At 39.4% G+C, this 22,559-nt stretch overlaps 1 pseudogene; it reads left to right on the top strand.

Annotated features, from left to right (window-relative positions):
• The first annotated feature begins 15,876 nt into the window (after positions 1 to 15,876).
• Positions 15,877 to 20,252, top strand: LOC140815451 (uncharacterized; annotated as a pseudogene).
• Positions 20,253 to 22,559: the final 2,307 nt, after the last annotated feature.

The raw sequence follows: 22,559 nt of genomic DNA, 5'->3' as shown, positions 1-22,559 counted from the left end.
TCATCACAATTTCATTTCCAGAGATGGGCTCGATCGTCGTGGCCCAACTCATGGGCTATATCCACATGCATGGTTCAGCCCTTTTAGTTATATTATACTTAGGTTTCATGACAATAATTCGGTTAAACTGAATTAATCTACTTAACAAAATAAATTTGAAAATTCGATTTGCTTAATTTAGGAATTCGGTTTTAATTTTTGAAATTATTAATTAAATCAGTTCGATTTCGGGATTTTATATAAATAAATCGATTAACCATTTAACCAATTTTTTAAAAAAATATATATAAATTTATATATATGACTAATATATTTATAATTGTCGTAATATATTGTTTTGGTAAGATGTGGGCTTCTTAACCTTTTAATTCCTTTTTTATTTTATTGTTTTAAAAACCGGTTACTTTGTTTAACGGCTGAAATAACCGATTTTATGTTGATTTGATTTTCACAACATTCAATTTTGGTTTCGGTTTTATCAAATAAATTTAGTTGGGTTTGATTCGATTATTCGAAACTCGATCTGGTCAATCGTCGAATAAACCCAAAGCTGACCCTGCAGAGGGGCCGAACACAATTAGCTAGTGAATCCAAATGTCAATATTTCATGTATTAGGGCGTGTAACATTTCAGAATAGTTTTATATAGAAAAACCAAAGAGTAGGTCTCATGTGAGACCGTCTCACGGATCATAATCTATGAGACGGGTCATCTTACCCATATTCACAATAAAAAGTAATATTCTTAGCATAAAAGGTAATAATTTTTCATGGGTGATCCAAATAAGAGATATGTCTCACAAATACGACCCGTGAGACCGTCTTAAACAAATTTTTGCCAAAACCAAAAGAAATTTACGAAGACTCATTCCTACATCAACAAATGTGATGTGTCGAATGTTACTATTACGTATCATATTTTGAACTACTTAAAATTTGCGGAAAAATAAAAATTTTCTTAAATAAATAAAAATATTTCAAATTGTGATAAAAATAAACTGCTCATCCAAAATGTCTGAAATAAAAACGAGTACAAACAAAATTTTCCAAAATGGTACTCGTTTAAAACATCGTGAAATAGTTTCATAAAATCAGAGTAACTAAATTAACATGCTTGAAAATTCTTGAAAACATAGGTGGTTCCCGGGTTTAGCCTCCGCGCAGTCCGAGCCGACTCACTGGTCCCCACCTCTTGCCTCCTCAAACTTGTTCTCACCCGCATCGATCAAGTCTAGTGAGTCTAAAGATTCAACATGTATAAACTGATAATAACAAATAATACATAATAAAACCACATGCATTTTAAAGTAGAGCGTACATACTTAAACATGAACATACTTACATAAACATAGACGTGTCACCATATCGTAAAATTTTTCATAAAAGTTTTCATAAATGTACTTGCATCATACATACGTGAACTTACATGATCATCGTCATTTTACGTAGAGATGTGTTGAAAGGATCGGTTAGTAGGTGATAAGTGTTTAGAAGGGGGGGTTGAATGAACACTCACTGATAATTAATCCTTTTCGAATAAAGGATTCAGTTTAATGACAAACTGACACTCGGTATCTCGTCAGTCGATAACAATCAGTTTAACTGAAAAACAGTTGCGGAAATAAACTGACAGAAAGATAGAATAATTGATAGTAACTGAAATAAAAAGCACACGATATGTTTCTGGATATTCGGAGAATATAATAACTCCTACGTCACCCCTTCTATCACGAAGATAGGATTTTCACTAAAAAACTTTGATCAAATACACACGTTGTACTGACCCACTTAAGTTTGGACTTAACACTGCCAAACTAAAACTTTTAGTTCACAATAACTTTTACAGTGTGACTGAATATAACACAGCTGAATATAAATCTAACAAAGATTTCAAAGTGCTAACAAGCTCGTAAAGGTAGCCTTGATTGCTACTGATAAATCTGATAAGAGTGAGCTCTTGATATTCAAATACGAGTGGTGATTTTAGCAGAGTAACAACATGATTGAATAGAATAGTAGTTCACGTGTTATTTTCTCAGCTGCCTTCATTACTTATTTATAGGCTTCCCTCTCAACGGTAATATTAAATATCATTTGAATCTTTATATCCGTTGATTGCCACGTCGATATTCTCTGACAATCGTACACTGCAAACTCTGAAATGCGGCGTTCCACTACTAGTTGCAGTATGTTGTACTATTTGTCGGTTGTCGTTCTCAACTGATGACGTGTACAGCTGAGGGATCAGCTGCTGGGCAAAAGCTGGTAAGGAATACAGCTGCTGATAGTTAGCTGCGCATTCAGTTGCGTAGTTCAGTTTTCTTGTGTTCAGTTATTTGCATAATCAGTTGGTTCGTAATTTGTCAAACGCCGAAACTTAGTTTTCAACAAATTTCCCCTTTGTGGTGTTTGACAAAACTAAGTAAATAATAACTGAACAACTGAAATCATTGTAGATAACATTAGGATTTGATTAATTGAACTGAAAGAATGGTCTTCAAAAAATATACAAGAAGAAATGCTACTCGAAACAGACTGCTCTTCAACTAGAAGACTTCTTTTGTTGTTCTAGAATCTCTTTAATCTCTTCCTCTTTTTTGTCAAACGTATCCAATTTAAGAGATAATCTTCGAACATTAGTTGATAGGATGTTGACAGTAGTGGATATGCTGGAGATAGCAGAAAGCATTGTGGTTTGCAGCAAGTCTATTTTTCTTAATACAGACGTCTCCAGACCTTCAACTCGTTTGCTAATAGGTGGTGAGACTCTTAGCTAAACCTCTGTCTTTTGAATTTCGTCCACTGTAAGAGAGAGAGAGAGGTTACATGTAATGCCCAAGATTTTGATTCTATTAATTTGAGATTACTGAATAGGAACTGATGTGATTATAGCCGGGCCATTCCGAGACCAGATTGTGCAAAGCATATGAAGTGTACAAGTTTTAGACAGAACTATTGACGCCCGAGCGGTAGAAAGTGACCTCCCGAGCGCCAATGTTCAACAAAAATATGCTTCAGACATAAGATGTGGCGCCCAGGCGGTAGGTTTTGACCGCCCGAGCGCCAATGATTAATGGTGAGGACAGAATCTTCCGCACCCGGGCGGTAAGTTTTAACCGCCCAAGCGCTGGGCAGAAATTCTCGACCGCCCGAGCGCCGACTGAAATGCATAAAAAATGTGAGACGTTGCTTTAACATGCAAGTTGGAAGTATATATGTTATTCTCCTTTCAGAATTATCAGAAGGAATCGAGAAAAGCTACGAGGGAAGCTTCAGAAATCCTTACGCTTTTATATTTCATTCCGTCCGTTAGATTTTCAATCCGACTTCAGTACTGAGTTCCTATTCATGCAGGCTTCAACTGGACGTAAGTTTTCTTATGTTCTGATATGATTTGAAAATATGATGTTGAAGGAATCAGATATGATTCATATATGGTGTTTTTGATATGTTAGACATCGTATAATCGAAACCGGATTGAAGAACAGATACCGTATAGAATTGTTATGATTTTCAGAATGGATTTGATTGAGATGTGATATCAGATTTGAATTATTATCGATTATGAGTTGAGGAAAGTGATATCTGCTGATGTGTATTGCTGGGTATATTAAGATTTTGCAGTTATACCGTAGAAACATAATTTGATTTAGTTTTGATTATAGCCAGTCTCGATCTGAGTTGTATATTGATACGATACCTTCGATATTGTCATTTCCATATTGAGTACTGACATGCATTGAATCCGAGACTTCGACAGAGTCAGACTGATATAAAGAAAGATATAAATAAATGTTGATTCTGGATTGCACAACTCGAGTTAGATTAACTTGAGTTTCTCAAGATCACATACTGAATGATTATTGCATTTGGTATTTGCAATGTTAGATATTGATATGCCTAGTCTATTGATTTTAACAAAGCCTGAGTTAGAGTTGTGCAGATCCGCCTAGTCTTTGGCAGAACCTCCATGGCAGAACCGCCAAGTCACTGGACTTTTGGATATATACCGATAGATTGAGGAGAAGACCAACTCCTATTACAGATCTTCGATATAGACAGCCAAAGTCTGGGACTAAGAATGTACCACCATCTAGCTGGGGTAAAGTAGATGGGAGAACGTTCCGTTCTTATTCAGATCGGGATACCTAGATTAGGATGAGTCGAGTCAGAGTCTAGTAGTCACAGAGTGTGATGCAGAGATTGTATAGATACATGTTTTGCAGATTTGATATATGTTGTTGATATGTGTTTCATGTTTTTATATATGATTTTATATGACTGCATGTTTACATTGTTTATACTGGGATATATATATATCTCACCGGAGTTATCCGGCTGTTGTCGTGTTTGTATGTGAGCATGGCAACAGGTGGGACAAGATCAGGGTCGAGGAGATGAGGAGAGATCGTGATTAGAATGGAGACTACGGACTTCGATGTAAATAGGGTTTGAACACTTGATAATTAGTTGTTGAAACTTAGATTTAGATGAATGTATGTTGTACAAGACTTATACTTTTATACTGATATGTATATTAGATTGATTTCATTACGTTCCGCACTATATTAAAAAAAAATTTAGACCCAGATTAATTACATTGATCCAATTATCCCAATAATGATTAAGATGATGATTAGCGTCCGGGTCCTCACAACAGGTGGTATCAGAGCGATAGATCCTTGAGACTGAGATAGGAGCTAGTGAGCGGGGTAAATTGAGTTTTCTTTCCTTGCTTTTGATGGCTAGCATGATTTACTGCTTTGAAATACATGTTTACCTGGCTATCTGATTTGATTTGGTAACGTGTTTATTGAGAATGAATCAGAACCGATTGTTGATCAGCATTAAGATGATCAGAGGAGGACTGAAACATGTTTGTTATATTTGGTTACTAATCTTTTTGGTAATCAAATATGCCTCCCAGAAGAATACCAGAACAGGGTAGTTGTAATGCCCGGTTACTCGTACAAATGATTATAACGTGTTTATGTCGTTTAGTTTGTAGTTAATTACCTCATTAGATTTCACGTGATGAATGAAGTATCAATATTGAGATTGAACATGACTCTTATATTGTTCATGGTGTATTGAGAATGAATATATGTCAAAATAGTGATAGTAAGATGTGTACATAGAAATAGTGTAATGGAAGTTGTGGGAAATGAGATGTAAATATGGTAGTTCGTACGGGTTTTAGCATAATGATTTGAATATTGATCCAAATTGAGTGAGGCTATAACCATTAGAAAGCTAAGATATAATGCTACAACTTTCAAGTTTTGAGTTTTCTCCAAATCATTGTGGAAGACAAGCCAAAAGCGCCCCGAAGTGTGTCGTGTATACCGTCATTCCTTCATTGACACATGTTAGGAGAATGGGCATAACTTTTTACTCAGACCTCCAAATGACCTGAAATTTGGGGAGCTTAAAGCCAAGACATAGGGCTACAACTTTGTAGTTTACAACGTTCCCAGATTATGAAGGGAAGAGCCGTTTCTGGAGCGATTTCTGATGAATCAGTGTGCAGAGCCGAGATTTACTCGCCCTAGCCGCAGGAAACGTCCGCCCTAGCGAACCTGTGCAGAAATAAAATGTGTAGGGCCGAGATTTACTCGTCCTAGCGGTAAAAAACGTCCGCTCGGGCGCTGCCTGCTGTATAAAAGGATAAGTTTCAACTTTTCTAAGCACTTTTACCATTCCTATCTTCTTCCTCAGCAAAAACACGAAGCAAACCTAGAAAACTTTCTCCCAAAAGCTCTCTTCTTCATTCCTTTCATCATTTTGAAGTTAGAATTAAGTTCTCCATCACAAGAACTTCCTAAGGTTGTAAGTTTTCTTCACTTTTAGTTGTTCTTTGTGTAGAGGTGTAACTTTCACTAGTATAGACATAGTAATTAAATTATTGATGTATTTGACAGTATAGGAGCGAGAACATCGTCTCAAACCAGTATTCGTACACTTGGACTGTAAGTTGGCATGTTCTTGAAGTAATACATGAGTAATATTATGAATTTCAAATGCATCTCATTGTCTATTGATATATGTACATTGTTAGTATGTTTATTGATGAAAACATAGCACCATATTCCATTATTATGTATTAAATATGTAAGGAACTCATGAATATTGATGATGGGTGCTATGTCATGAACAAGAACATGAACATGAAAAGAAAAGGATTGATTTACATGATATAGAGCTTGTTGACATCATGGGTGGTCTTAAGTCCACCAAAGCTATTGGCCAATATATGTTCATGGGGCGTGGGGATGCCAAAGGTTGCTCCCTGACTTCCAACACAGTAGTAGCTATATAATAAAGCAAGCACGGTAGTACAGGTCAACTGATGAGGCTCAAGTACAAAAATGAACATTGAATATATGCTACGGTATGACATGTTTTTAAGATTCATTGTTGGTCACGACTTGATATGTATGTTCCTTCGATGCATATTGATACGTACAAGTGCCAACTTATTGAGTTTATAAACTCACGTAGCTCATGTATTACAGGATCAGGTAGTGAAGATGCGTAGGATGCCGGTTCGCCAATGGATGCTAGTGACGTGCCTCACCTCGACAAGAACCAGGCTTCTTATTGTATAACTTCCGCATATGTATTATAATGAATTGAATGTCAGGGTTTGAAACAAGTTTTACAATGTTTATGTCTAGGGGTATGATGGTACAGAATATGTTTGTGTGTAAGAATACGATTATATATATATGAGTTGAGTTTGTATCTATGTATATATGAATGTTGTTGCTTGGTTTGGGCTTATACAAAATATAGGGACATCATGCCAAAATTTTTACAAACCGTCAAAGTGATGCCCCTTGTTTGATTTGATTCATAATATAGTTATATCATTCAAACCTTATTTTGATTATGGTAATCATGCTAAGTATAGAGTAAGGGTGTGACAGTAGTACTTCAAATCCTCCAATGGATGTTACAGCAACACCGATGGAAACGCCGTTGAAGAGATTTCAGTCATTTAAACCGCCAACCACTACAAGAAAAACGCCCAACGACAACGATTTTTTGCAAAAACAGTTGTTGTATAGTTTTTAACAACGGTTTTAGTAAAAACCGTTGTCTTAGGTGCATTTTGACAACGGTTTTTACAAAACCGTTGTCTTTTAGGGTGTCAAAGACAACGGTTTTCTAAAAACTGTTGTCTTTTAGGGTGTCAACGACAACGGTTTTTAGAAAACCGTTGTCTTTCAGCGTTTTTTTGAGGCAAAAGACAACGGTTCTATGAACCGTTGTCTTTTGGCGTGTTTTCCTGAACAATCGACAACGGTTTTCATAAACCGTTGTCGATTAGCGTGTTTTTTTGACAAACGAAAACGGTTTTTTTAAACCGTTGTCGATTGGCGCGGTTTTTGGACAAACAACAACGGTTTTTGAAACCATTGTAATATGTAGCGACAGATTTTGAAAATCCGTCGATAACTTTAGCGACGGGTTTTTCAACACGGTCGCTAATTTCAAATTTGCAACGGTATTTAACCACCGTCGCTAATAGTTTCCACGGTTTAAGTCAAACCGTCGCTACATTGAGCGACAGTTTCTATCCAAACCGTCGCATAATCAAAACATGCGACGGCAGATTTTGAAAATCCGTCGATAACTTTAGCGACGGGTTTTTCAACACGGTCGCTAATTTCAAATTTGCGACGGTATTTAACCACCGTCGCTAATAGTTTCCACGGTTTAAGTCAAACCGTCGCTACATTGAGCGACAGTTTCTATCCAAACCCTCGCATAATCAAAACATGCGACGGTTGTTTTACAACCGTCGCCCAATTTTACAACGGTTTTTCTAAAACCGTCGCTACATTTGAAATTAGCGACGGTTAATCAAATACCGCGCAAACTTCCCTATAAATATCTCCATTTTCTTCCACAACACTTAAATTTTTTTTTTCTCTTACACAATTTTATCAGTTCACACAACACTTAAATTTTTCTCTTATCACTTCACACAACACTTAAAATATTTCTCACTACTTCATAACACTTAAAATTTTTCTCTTATCACTTCACACAACACTTAAAATATTTCACACTACTTCATAACACATAAATTTTTTTTCACTAATCCATAAAATTTTTTCTCACTACTATTTCATAACACTTAAAATTTATCTCTCTTACACGATTTTACTACTTCACAACACTTAAAATTTTACTCTTTTACACGATTTTAGTTTCGATTGTTAGCATATTTTAAATTTATTAAATTATTAAAAGAATTTTTTTTATTTTTCGAAACAACTTAGCGACGGAAAGTATGATTGAAGACCGTCGCTAAATTTAGCGACGGGTATTATAAAGAGACCGTCGCCAAGTTTAGCGGCAGTTTATTTAACCGTCGCTAATTAACGTAGGGACGGTTATGCACAACCGTCGCTACGTTTTGAAATCCGTCGCAAATGCCATCTACCACAACCGGTAAAAATCCGCGACGGTTTTGAAATCCGTCGCAAATTCCATCTACCACAACGGGTAAAAACCGTTGTCGTTGAACGGACTTTCAACAACACCCTCAGTTACAATAGTTTTAAAAAGGTTACGACAACAGATAAAATCCGTTGTCGTATGCCGTTTTTGTTGTAGTGAACCCTGAAAGGGACAGAGACTTCTTTGGACTGTGAGAGCTGGTTAGATGACATAGAAATGTTGTTTGAGTCTTTGGATTACACAGATGAGCGGAGAGTGAAACTGATAGGGCACCAGTTGCATGATGTTGCCAAGAACTGGTGGATTACAACCAAGCGGGCCTTGGAGCATCGAGGTACGACTATTACCTGGAGTGTTTTTAGAACTGAGTTTTATCAGAGATTTTTCCCAGTGTCGTACAGGAAAAACAAGGGGGCAGAATTTTCCAATCTGAGGCAGGGGCAGTTGAACGTTGAAGAGTATGTGACCAAGTTCTCTACCTTGTTGAGATTTGCTCCACATGTAGCCGAGAATGAGGAAGCGATTGCTGATCAGTTCATCAATGGTTTGAATCCCGAGATCTTTACATTGGTGAAAACAGGGCGACCGAATAATTTCACTGATGCCCTGAACCGAGCCAAAAGAGCAGAAGCTGGATTGATAAGGCAGAAGGGAGCTTCGTATGTTCCCCAAGCACCGAGGCCACAACAACCTCCTTCTAGATTTGAGGGTCGTAGCAGCAGTAGTGGAAAGAAAGATTTCTTGAAAGCTCGAGGAAAGCAGTTCAAGAAATCAGGGAGCAGTTCATCTAGCTCGGGTGGTTCTCGACAGAGTCAGAGCTATACTGGAGTGTACTGCAAAACTTGCGGAGGGAGACATCCGACCGAGCAATGCCAGGGAGTGACTGGTAGTTGCAACATCTGCAAACAACCGGGACACTTTGCTAGGGTGTGTCCACAGAGAGGTTCCCAAAGATCTCATGGAGCCGAATCGTCTGGATCAGCGGCACAGACTGATAGACGATCTGCTGCTGTTCATTCGTTTCAGCCAGCCCCAGCTCAGTCACAGCAGAGGCCTGGAGGTAGCCAGACAGTGAGCCAGCCTCCTAGGCAGCATGCCAGTGTATTCGCTTTGACAGAGGAGTAGGCTCAGGAGGCACCAGATGATGTTGTTGCAGGTAACTGTTTTATTTTTGGTTACCCTGTTTATGTATTGATTGATACCAGTGCTTCTCATACATTTATTTCTGAGAAATTTGCATTGAGTCATGCATTGCCTATTGAGTCATTATCGTCTGTAGTGTCTGTCTCTTCTCCGTTGGGGACAGGTTTAATATCAGTGAATTCTGTAAACATTGCATACTACAGTATGACGGGCATGAGATTGAGTTAGATTGCATTGTACTTGGGTTGTCTGATTTTGACTGTATTATCGGAATTGATATGTTGACCAAGTACATAGCGACTGTTGATTGTTTCGACAAGATTGTGAGATTCAGACCAGATATGGCTGATGAGTGGAAATTTTACTGTAAGGGTTCTAGATCGAAAATTCCTTTGATATCCATATTGTCTATGACTCAATTGTTACAGAAAGGAGCAGAGGGGTTCCTTATATATTCAGTTGACGTACTGAAATCGAGTCCATCATTGGCGGACTTGCCAGTGGTGTGTGAGTTTGCTGACGTCTTCCCAGATGAGATTCCGGGTTTGCCTCCGATTCGAGAGATCGACTTCAGCATCGAATTGGTACCAGGTACAGTTCCGATTTCTAGAGCTCCGTACAGAATGGCACCAATTGAATTGAAAGAATTGAAAGAGTAGTTGGAAGATTTACTGGCCAAGGGGTACATCAGACCGAGTGTTTCTCCTTGGGGTGCTCCAGTATTGTTTTTGACAAAGAAAAACGGTTCTATGAGATTATGTATTGATTACCGGCAACTGAACAAGGCAACGGTAAAGAACAAATATCCCTTGCCTTGTATTGATGATTTATTTGATCAGTTGCAAGGTTCTTCTCTATATTCCGAAATCGATATGAGATCTGGATATCATCAGCTGAGAGTCAGGGATTCTGATATCCTGAAGACTGCGTTCAGAACCAGGTATGGACATTATGAGTTTATTGTCATGCCGTTTGGTTTGACGAATGCTCCAACTGTATTTATGGGTCTCATGAACCGTATATTCCAGAGATATCTTGATGATTTCGTGATTATCTTTATTCATGATATTTTGATTTATTCAAAGAATATGATTGAGCATGCTGAGCATCTGAGAACTGTGTTGAGAATTCTGAGGGCTGAGAAACTATATGCTAAACTGTCGAAATGCGAGTTTTGGTTGAGACAGTTTCTATTCTTGGGTCACATTATATCCGGAGATGGTATATCTGTTGATCCCAGTAAAGTTGAGGAGGTGATTTCTTGGCCGAGACCAACATCAGTGCCTGAGATTCGTAGTTTTATGGGTTTGGAATGATATTACCGAAGATTTATTAAAGATTTTTCGAGTATTACCAAACCGATTACGCAGTTGACTCAGAAAAATGCCCCATTTTTGTGGTCAGAAGACTGTGACTCCAGTTTTCTGGAGTTGAAGAAGAGACTAACCAGTGCACCAATACTGACTATTCCATCAGGTACTGGTGATTTTGTGATTTATTGTGATGCATCTCAATGAGGATTGGTTTGTGTTCTGATGTATCGAGGCCATGTTATTGCTTATGCCTTGAGACAGCTGAAGCTACATGAGACTCGTTACCCAATTCATGATCTTGAATTGGCTGCAATCGTCTTTGCATTAAATATATGGCGACACTACCTGTATGGTGAAAAAATTGAGATTTATTATGATCATAAAAGTCTGAAATATCTGTTTTCACAATCAGAGTTGAATATGAGACAACGAAGATGGCTTGATTTATTAAAAGACTTTGATTGTGAGATTAAGTAATATCCAGGGAAATCCAATGCAGCAGATGTACTGAGTCGAAAGGTATGCTCTTTATCCTTATCGACTATTGGTGTGTCAAATTTAATAGAAGATTGCTGTTTGTCTGGATTAGTATTTGAGACTGATTACAGACCGATGAGATTATATGCTGTTCAAGTTGAAGCAGAGCTGATTTTGAGAATTAAAGCGGCTCAGAAAGTTGATCAAAATGTGCAGAATTTGATATCGATGGTTAGAGCAAGGCATCGATCTGAGTATCAGGTACGGGATAGTGTACTGTATGTGAATGATCATCTGGTTGTGCCGAATATTTCAGAGTTGAAACGCCGGATTTTGTCAGAAGCACACAGCAGTCGATTCAGCATTCATCCTGGTGGTAGAAAGATTTATAATGATTTAAAAAGACAGTTTTGGTGGAAACAGATGAAAGCTGATATAGCTGAGTTTGTATCAAATTGTCTGAATTGCCAGCAGGTGAAAGCCGAGAGAAAGAAACGAGGAGGATTATTACAGAGTTTATTAATTCCTGAATGGAAATGGGATCACATTTCCATGGACTTTGTGACGAAGCTACCGAGATCCTCCCGAGGTTGCGATGCGATTTGGGTCGGATTGACAGATTGACCAAATCCGCATGCTTTATTCCGTACAAGATGACGTACAGACATGACCAGATGGCAGAGATTTATGTCAGAGAAGTGGTCAGATTGCACGGAGTGCCGAAGTCAATTGTTTCAGACTGTGATCCTCGGTTTACTTCGCACTTCTGGCAGAGTTTACAGCAGGCTCTAGGTACGAAGTTACATCTTAGTACCGCATATCATCCACAGACCGATGGACAGTCAGAACGGACTATCCAGATATTGGAGGATATGCTGAGAGCTGTAGTGTTGGATTTTAGCATTAATTGGCAGGATGCATTGCCACTTTGTGAATTCTCGTACAACAATAGGTATCAGACGAGTATTGAGATGGCTCTTTTTTGAGGCGTTGTACGGGAAGAAATTCATATCTCCTCTGTATTGGGATGATATCTCTGAGGTTCTTGAGATTGGACCTGATATGATCAGAGATATGACTGAGAAAGTGAAGCTGATACAGAAGAGAATGAAGGCAGCTCAAGACAGACATGCCAAATATGCCAATGTTCGACGTAGAGCATTGGTATTTGAGGCAGGAGTCTGAGTATTCTTGAAGATTTCTCCTTTCAGAGGAGTTGTCAGATTTGGCAGGAAAGAGAAGTTGTCTCCACGTTATATTGGGCCGTACGAGATTCTCGAGAAGATAGGAGATCGTGCCTATCGACTCGCATTGCCACCTTCTTTATCTGGGATACATGATGTCTTTCATGTATTGTTCTTGAGAAAATATCTCTCTGATGCTTCACATGTTATTCAGCCATACGAGGCCGAACTTGACGAGACACCGAGTTATTTCGAAAAGCCGATTCGGATTCTCGATCGGAAAGAAAAGCAGCTCAGAACGAAAACTATTCCGCTGGTGAAAGTTCAGTGGAGTCGCCATGGTATTGAAGAAGCTACTTGGGAAACAGAGTCAAATATGAGACAGAGATTTCACGAGTTATTTCACTAATGCGAGTATTTTGATTTAGCTTCTGTTACATTTCCTTCTCATATGATTTGATTACCTGTGATTTCGAGGACGAAATCGGATCTTAAGGGGGGAGAAATGTAATGCCCGAGATTTTGATTCTATTAATTTGAGATTACTGATTAGGAACTGATTAAAATATAGCCGGGCCATTCCGAGACCATATTGGGCAAAGCATATGAAGTGTACAAGTTTTAGACAGAACTATTGGCGCCCGAGCGGTAGAAAGTGACCGCCCGAGCGCCAATGTTCAACAAAAATATGCTTCGGACAGAAGATGTGGCGCCTGGGCGGTAGGTTTTGACCGCCCGAGCGCCAATGATTAATGGTGAGGACAGAACCTTCCGCGCCCGGGCGGCAAGTTTTGACCGCCCGAGCGCCGAGCAAGCGCCCGGGCGGAAATTCTAGACCGCCCGAGCGCCGACTGAAGTGCATAAAAAATGTGAGACGTTGCTTTAACATGCAAGTTGGAAGTATATATGTTATTCTCCTTTCAGAATTATCAGAAGGAATCGAGAAAAGCTACGAGGGAAGCTTCAGAAATCCTTACGCTTTTATATTTCAATCTGTCCGTTAGATTTTCAATCCGACTTCAGTACTGAGTTTCTATCGATGCAGGCTTCAACTGGACGTAAGTTTTCTTATGTACTGATATGATTTGAAAATATGATGTTGAAGGAATCAGATATGATTCATATATGGTGTTTCTGATATGTTAGACATCGTATAATCGAAACCGGATTGAAGAACAGATACCGTATAGAATTGTTATGATTTTCAGAATGGATTTGATTGAGATGTGATATCATATTTGAATTATTATTGATTATGAGTTGAGGAAAGTGATATCTGCTGATGTGTATTGCTGGATATATTAAGATTGTGCAGTTATACCGTGGAAACAAAATTTGATTTAGTTGTGATTATATCCAGTCTCGATCTGAGTTGTATATTGATACGATACCTTCGATATTGTCATTGCCATATTGAGTATTGACAGGCATTGAATCCGAGACTTCGACAGAGTCAGACTGATATAAAGAAGGGTATAAATAAATGATGCAAACACGGACGGTCAAGCTCAAAGGAAAGCATGGGATCCGATGCAGTTGCCGGAAGGACCAGTCACGAGGGGACGACTAAAGAAGTTCAAGGAGGCATTACAGGGAGTCATGAGCAAGCATGAAGGGATCGTGATGCATGGGAGTACGTGTGGAGGCCAAAGGAACATGATTCAAGCATTGTGTGCATCGGCCGAGTCTGCACGGACCCCGACACGAACCTGCACACGGGGTCCGTGCCCTTTACACTCCGAGATGAGCAACTACAGAGCCTACACGGACCTGAAGACGGACCCAGGCACGGGGTCCGTGCCCTACTATATTGGCGAAGACAGTGTCTACACGGACCCGTACACGGAGGCGAGCACGGGGTCCGTGTCCCTTGTTCCAGCTGAAATTCAGTCCCGAGTGTACACGGACCCGGACACGGAGGCACACACGGGGTCCGTGTCCTAGAGTTTTGGCCGAGAAAAATTACCTTATTTAGAGTTTTATTTTGTTAGGAAACTAGATCCTTGTTATCTTTTTGATATAAGACATATATTGGACGAAAATTTACACACAATACATATATTATTTTGAGTTTATTCAAACTTTTGAGATTTTTCTCTCAACTTTTCAAGGCTTTAGCTTTGTTAAATCAAATCAAACTTATCAAAGTTTATAACTTTGTGGCGTTTGTCGATCGTGCTTGTGCGGATTGTCGTAGGCGTCGTTCTTCGAAGGTTCGTATCAAATTTCGATTGTTATTCTCGTGTTTATTTGTTGGTAAACTTTTCTAGTTTAGAGGTGAATAACACATCAAATTACTTGATTCAAAAGATCGGGAAAACACACGATTCTTATTATCGTAATTAAATAGAGGGTGCGATTGTTTAATCGTGTTTGCTATTTATTCGTACAAAGATTCATATCATTTGGTATCAGAGCATAGGTTTATTGAAATCAAGTAAGTTATCTTGTTAAATTTCAGATCTGTGTTATTTCCTTAATCGTTTTCAGATCTGTTTCGTTCTATCGTTATTCAATTTTCGTGAAACAGTGTTTCTCGAAAATTAGGTCAATTTTCTTCAATTTTTTTGGAATTTTCGAGTTGTACCCAGCCTAAAAAAAAGTACAAAATTTCGAAAATTTGCCTACACATTTGTTTTGGTATATTGTTTAATTCCCTTTAGAGAGTCATATTCAATTGTCTCTCACAGTCAAAAAAAAAAATTCCCTATATTCGAATTTCTTGTCTACACAGTCCAATTGAGTCGGTCCATTTGTTCACAATTTTGAACCTTGATTGTTTGATATACCCAGAATACAAAGCTTGAGCACTTCCAAGAGAGCTTTCAAAATTTGAGTGATACACTTGAGTGCGAGTGACTTTTCTTTGGAGTGAACGGTGAGTATTTGTTGTGAGCAAACAAAATTGTGAGAAAAGACGAGTGAATTTCTTTGGAGTGACCGTGAGCATTTGGGTGAGGATTATTTTATTTTTACTTACCTTTTCTTGCAGGTACAAATTGACATTAAATGGAGAGGGAGGTAGGAGGTAGTTCGAATTCGGGGTTGTCTAAGGCCCAAATAGATGCGTTGTTTGGGGATTTTAGTAGGGTGATGACGACCCAAATGGAGTTGTTGCATGAGAGGTTGGATAAACTTGAGGTTAGTGTTAGTGGGGGTAAACCTAAGCCTAGGGATTTGGGTAGAGATGATGAGGAGTATGATCTCGGAGGAGGCGATGAGAGTCAAAATGAGAATTGGGGTAGGAATGGAGGAGGTAGAGGATTTGGTAGAGGAAAAAGGGAAGCCATGCGGGGTAGATATGAGGAGACTAGGGAAGATGGACACATGGGTAGCATTAAGATGAAAATTCCATCGTTCCATGGGAAATCTGACCCGGAGGCATACCTAGAGTGGGAAAAGAGGGTAGAGTTCGTATTTGAATGTCACCACTACTCCGAACAAAAGAAGTGAGGTTGGCGGTGGTTGAATTCTTAGACTATGCTCTCATTTGGTGGGATCAATTAGTGACCACTAGAAGAAGGTATAATGAAAGACCCATTGAGTCTTGGGATGAGATGAAGAGGGTCATGAGGAAGCGGTTTGTGCCTAATCACTACTATAGGGAGATGTTTAAGAGGCTACAAACTTTGAGGCAAGGGTCAAAGAGTGTTGAGGACTACTATAATGAGATGGAGGTAGTCATGATTAGGGCCAATATTGAGGAGGATAGTGAGGCAACCATGGCTCGTTTTCTTTGTGGCTTGAACAGGGAGATTCAAGATCAAGTGGAGCTTAGGCACTACTTGGACCTTGACGAGATGGTGCAAATGGCCATAAAGGTGGAACAACAACTCAAAAGGCGTGGAGTTGGCCGCACCAACCAAACTGGAGGTACGTCTTCTTCTTGGCGACCAAATGTCGCAAAGCGTGATGATAGCAAAGTGGTGACCAAGCCTAAGAGTGAGACAAAGCAAGAGGCACCTAGACACGGAGTGCAAGGTAAAACTGAAATTCCTTCTACTCGTTCTAGAGATACTAAATGTTTTAGATGTCAAGGGTTGGGTCATATTGCTAGTGAGTGTCCTAATAAGAGGGTATTATTTTTGAATGATTATGGTGAGTATGAATCTCAAAGTGAGGGAGATGGCGAGGGTAGTGATGATGATATGCCTCCGTTGGAGGATCCCGATGAGGGATATGGAGCGGTTATAGGAGAAGCGCTAGTGACTAGGCGAATCATGAGTGCCCAAGTCAAGGATGAGGAGGCTAGCCAAAGGGAGAATTTGTTCCACACTAGGTGTTTTGTGAATGGTAGGGTTTGCAATGTAATCATAGATGGGGGAAGTTGCACCAATGTGGCTAGTGTTGAGATGGTGGAAAAATTGGGATTGCCTACAATAAAACATCCTCAACCATATAGGCTTCAATGGTTGAATGATTGTGCGGAGATGAAAGTAAATAGGCAAGTTCTATTGTCCTTTTCTATTGGGAAGTATGTGGATGAGGTTTTGTGTGACATGGTGCCCATGCATGCTTGCCATATTTTGTTGGGTAGACCATGGCAATTTGATAGACACGTTACTCATGATGGGTTCAAAAATCGATACTCATTTGTTTTAAAGAAAGAATCCATTGTATTGCTTCCTTTGTCCCCAAAGCAAGTATTGGAGGACCAATTGAAAAAGAAAAAGAGAGATGAGGCCGAAAAAAGTAGTGAATTAAAAAGTGAGATGGCCTTTGAAAACAAAAATGAAGTGGCTGAAAAAAAGAGTGATCAAAAGAGTGAGATAGCCATAAAAACAAAAAAAGAGAGGAAAGAAAATGAGGGAAAAGAAAAAGAGAGGAAAGAGGCCAAAAAGAAATCATACATGGCCCAAAAAGGTGAGTTGAAACAATTGTTGCACACACATGAACCACTTGTGTTAATTCTTTACAAGGAGATCCTCCTTAACACAAGTGATATAGCCGGATCCCTTCCGAGCGTTATTGTTTCACTATTGCAGGAATTTGACGATGTATTTTCGGAGGAGCTACCTCAAGGCTTACCACCATTGAGGGGGATTGAACACCAAATTGATTTGGTGCCCGGGAGTGCTTTGCCGAACCGTCCAGCTTATAGGAGCAATCCGGAGGAGGCTAAGGAGCTGCAACGACAGGTAAGTGAGTTATTAGATAAAGGGTTTGTGCGTGAGTCCATGTCACCTTGTGCGGTGCCCGTTTTACTAGTCCCTAAGAAAGATGGCTCATGGCGTATGTGTGTGGATTGTAGGGCAATCAATAACATAACCATTAAGTATAGGCACCCCATACCTAGACTAGATGATATGTTAGATGAATTGCATGGGTCTTGCATTTTTAGCAAAATTGATTTGAAAAGTGGGTATCACCAAATTAGGATGAGAGAAGGTGATGAGTGGAAAACTGCTTTTAAAACTAAATATGGGTTATATGAGTGGATGGTTATGCTTTTTGGCTTGACTAATGCACCTAGCACCTTTATGAGGTTAATGAATCATGTTTTGCGTGCACACATAGGAAAATTTGTTGTGGTCTATTTTGATGATATCCTAGTGTATAGCAAAAACTTGGATGAGCATGTTAACCACTTGAGGCTTGTTCTAATTACATTAAGAGCTGAAAATTTATATGCTAACTTGAAGAAGTGTGATTTTTGTACTAGCAAACTTGTCTTCCTTGGTTTTGTGGTAAGCTCACAGGGTATACAAGTTGATGAAGACAAGGTAAGTGCTATTCGAGATTGGCCAACGCCTACTACTGTTGGTCAAGTCCGAAGTTTTCATGGTCTTGCAAGCTTCTATAGGAGGTTTGTAAAAGATTTTAGCACATTGGCAGCACCAATGACGGCAGTGATCAAGAAGAACGTTCCATTCCATTGGGGCGAGGAGCAAGAAAAGTCCTTTAATCTCATTAAGCAAAAATTGATTAATGCACCTTTACTTGTGTTACCTGATTTTGCTAATACTTTTGAAATTGAATGTGATGCATCAGGTGTAGGTATCGGTGGAGTGCTAATGCAAGGAGGACGACCGGTGGCTTACTTCAGTGAAAAGCTCAATGGGGCAGCGCTTAACTATCCCACGTATGATAAGGAGTTCTACGCACTTGTGAGGACCCTAGAGACGTGGCAGCACTACTTGAGGCCTAAGGAATTTGTAATCCATACGGACCATGAATCTCTAAAGCACCTTAAGGGTCAACAAAAGCTGAACAAGCGGCATGATAAGTGGGTGGCGTTCATAGAGACGTTCCCCTACATCATCAAGTACAAACAAGGTAAGGAAAACATAGTGGCCGACGCACTATCACGGAGGTATGTGCTTTTCTCTACTTTGGAATCTAAAATCTTGGGGTTTGAGCTTGTTAAAGAATTCTATGTGCTAGATGATGATTTTAAAGAGATGTTTGAAACTTGTATGCATGGTCCACATGATAAATTCTACTTGCATAAGGGTTTCTTGTTTAGAGAAGATAGGTTGTGCATCCCTAAGTCATCCGTTCGTGAACTACTTGTTAGGGAGGCACATGGGGGTGGTTTAATGGGACATTTTGGTGTGGCTAAAACTTTGAGTGCATTGCATGAACATTTCTACTGGCCACACATGAAACGTGACGTTGAGCGTGTTTGTGAGAAGTGTATAACTTGTAGACAAGCTAAGTCTAGGACACAACCACATGGATTATATACACCACTTCCCGTCCCTAGTGAACCTTGGGTTGATACCTCTATGGACTTTGTTTTGGGGTTACCTAGGACAAAGAAGGGGAGGGACTCTATATTTGTTGTTGTGGATAGGTTTTCTAAAATGGCCCACTTTATTGCTTGTCACAAGACGGATGATGCATCTAACATTGCGGACTTGTTCTTTAGAGAAATCGTTAGGTTGCATGGCATGCCTAGAACGATAGTTTCTGACCGTGATGTTAAATTCTTAAGTTACTTTTGGAAAACACTCTGGGCTAAAATTGGCACTAAATTAATGTTCTCTACAACCTGTCATCCTTAAACTGATGGTAAAACTGAGGTAGTTAATAGGACGTTAGGAACTTTATTACGTGCTATCCTTAAAAAGAACTTAAAGAATTGGGAAAATTGCTTGCCATTTGTTGAGTTTGCATATAATCGTTGCGTGCATTCTACTACCAATTATTCGCCATTTGAAATTGTGTATGGTTTTAATCCTTTAACTCCGTTAGATTTGATGTCTTTACCTGTGAGTGAAAGGTTAAACATGGATGGCAAAAAGAAGGCTGAATTTGTTAGGAGTTTGCATGAGAAGGTCAAAGCCAATGTTGAAAAGAGAAACGAACAATATAGTAAGCAAGCCAACAAAGGAAAGAAGAAGGTGGTGTTTGAGAAAGGTGATTGGGTTTGGTTGCACTTGAGGAAGGAAAGGTTCCCTGAAAAGCGTCGTTCAAAGCTATTACCTAGGGGCGATGGACCATTCCAAGTTCTTGAGAGGATCAATGATAATGCCTACAAACTCGACTTGCCAGGTGAGTATAATGTTAGTTCTACTTTTAATGTTAGTGACTTGTCGTTGTTTGATGTAGGTGACGAACTAGATTTGAGGACAAATCCTCTTCAAGAAGGGGAGGATGATGCAAACACGGACGGTCAAGCTCAAAGGAAAGCATGGGATCCGATGCAGTTGCCGGAATGACCAGTCACGAGGGGACGACTAAAGAAGTTCAAGGAGGCACTACAGGGAGTCATGAGCAAGCATGAAGGGATCGTGATGCATTGGAGTGCGTGTGGAGGCCAAAGGAACATGATTCAAGCATTGTGTGCATCGGCCGAGTCTGCACGGACCCCGACACGAACCTGCACACGGGGTCCGTGCCCTTTACACTCCGAGATGAGCAACTACAGAGCCTACACGGACCTGAAGACGGACCCAGGCACGGGGTCCGTGCCCTACTATATTGGCGAAGACAGTGTCTACACGGACCCGTACACGGAGGCGAGCACGGGGTCCGTGTCCCTTGTTCCAGCTGAAATTCAGTCCCGAGTGTACACGGACCCGGACACGGAGGCACACACGGGGTCCGTGTCCTAGAGTTTTGGCCGAGAAAAATTACCTTATTTAGAGTTTTATTTTGTTAGGAAACTAGATCCTTGTTATCTTTTTGATATAAGACATATATTGGACGAAAATTTACACACAATACATATATTATTTTGAGTTTATTCAAACTTTTGAGATTTTTCTCTCAACTTTTCAAGGCTTTAGCTTTGTTAAATCAAATCAAACTTATCAAAGTTTATAACTTTGTGGCGCTTGTCGATCGTGCTTGTGCGGATTGTCGTAGGCGTCGTTCTTCGAAGGTTCGTATCAAATTTCGATTGTTATTCTCGTGTTTATTTGTTGCTAAACTTTTCTAGTTTAGATGTGAATAACACATCAAATTACTTGATTCAAAAGATCGGGAAAACACACGAGTCTTATTATCGTAATTAAATAGAGGGTGCGATTGTTTAATCGTGTTTGCTATTTATTCGTACAAAGATTCACATCAATAAATGTTGATTCTGGATTGCACAACTCAAGTTAGATTGACTTGAGTTTCCCAAGATCACATACTGAATGATTATTGCATTTGATATTTGCAATGTTTGATATTGATATGCCTAGTCTATTGATTATAGCAAAGCATGAGTTAGAGTTGTGCAGATCCGCATAGTCTTTGGCAGAACCGCCAAGTCACTGGACTTTTGGATATATACCGATAGATTGAGGAGAAGACCGACTCCTATTGCAGATCTTTGATATAGATAGCCAAAGTCTGGGACTAAGAACGTACCACCATCTAGCTGGGTTAAAGTATATGGGAGAACGTTGCGTTCTAATTCAGATCGGGATCCCTAGATTAGGATGAGTCGAGTTAGAGTCTAGTAGTCACAGAATGTGATGCACAGATCGTATTGATACATGTTTTGCATATTTGATATATGTTATTTATATGTGTTTCATGCTTTTATATATGCTTTTATATGACTGCATGTTTACATTGTTTATACTGGGATATATATCTCACCGGAGTTATCCGGCTATTGTCTTGTTTGTATGTGTGCATGGCAACAGGTGGGACAGGATCATGGTCAAGGAGATGAGGAGAGATCATGATTAGACTGGAGACTACGGACTTCGATGTAAATAGGGTTTGAACACTTGATAATTAGTTGTTGAAACTTAGATTTAGATGAATGTATGTTGTACAAGACTTATACTTTTATAATGATATGTATTCCATTACGTTCCGCACTATATTAAAAAAAAATTTTAGACCCAGATTAATTACATTGATCCAATTATCCCAATGACGATTAAGAAGACGATTAGCTTCCGGGTCCTCACATTACAGCAGCTTGAATTGCCTTCAATTTCTCTGAGTTGAATACTTCAAAATTTTCTAGCTTCAGAGTGTGAGCCAGTTGAGTATGCTGAATCTTGTTGATGGCAGTAATCATTTGATACATGGTATTCTGAAGATCCTGAATTTCTTCAAGAACTAAGTCAAAATCTGTATATGAATGAGGAGGTGACTTCCAGACGTTCCAGGTTCCTGTTCCTTTGAAACTTGATCAAAAACCACCAAGGTCCTGTCAGATACGATCGTTTCAGCAATAGTCTGTACTGGAACATTTGTTTCAGTGACTTCTTCTTGAACTTGAGGAGGTGAAGACTGATCCTAAGCAGCAGATGAATTATTTTAGCTGAATATGAAAGGCGTGGATTTTCAGTTGGAGGATCATCAACTGGTGCAACTCTTGATAATCAGCTGGAGCCTTCACAGTGTCAGCAATTTCTCGATCTGGTGACTGAGCTGGCACATCAGTTTGATCAACAGGTTCAACAGAGACAACATGTTGAGCGGGCTCTTTAATTAAGATAGGAGCCTCTTGAGCTGCTTGATCAGTTGAGTGATCAACTGATTCAAAAATAGGTTCATCTGTTTGAGATACTTGT

Source organism: Primulina eburnea, chromosome 15, assembly GCF_022965805.1.
Source record: "Primulina eburnea isolate SZY01 chromosome 15, ASM2296580v1, whole genome shotgun sequence".
NCBI lineage: Eukaryota > Viridiplantae > Streptophyta > Magnoliopsida > Lamiales > Gesneriaceae > Primulina > Primulina eburnea.
Note: the sequence above shows the minus strand (reverse complement) of the source record. Positions and strands in the feature narration are given on the sequence as shown.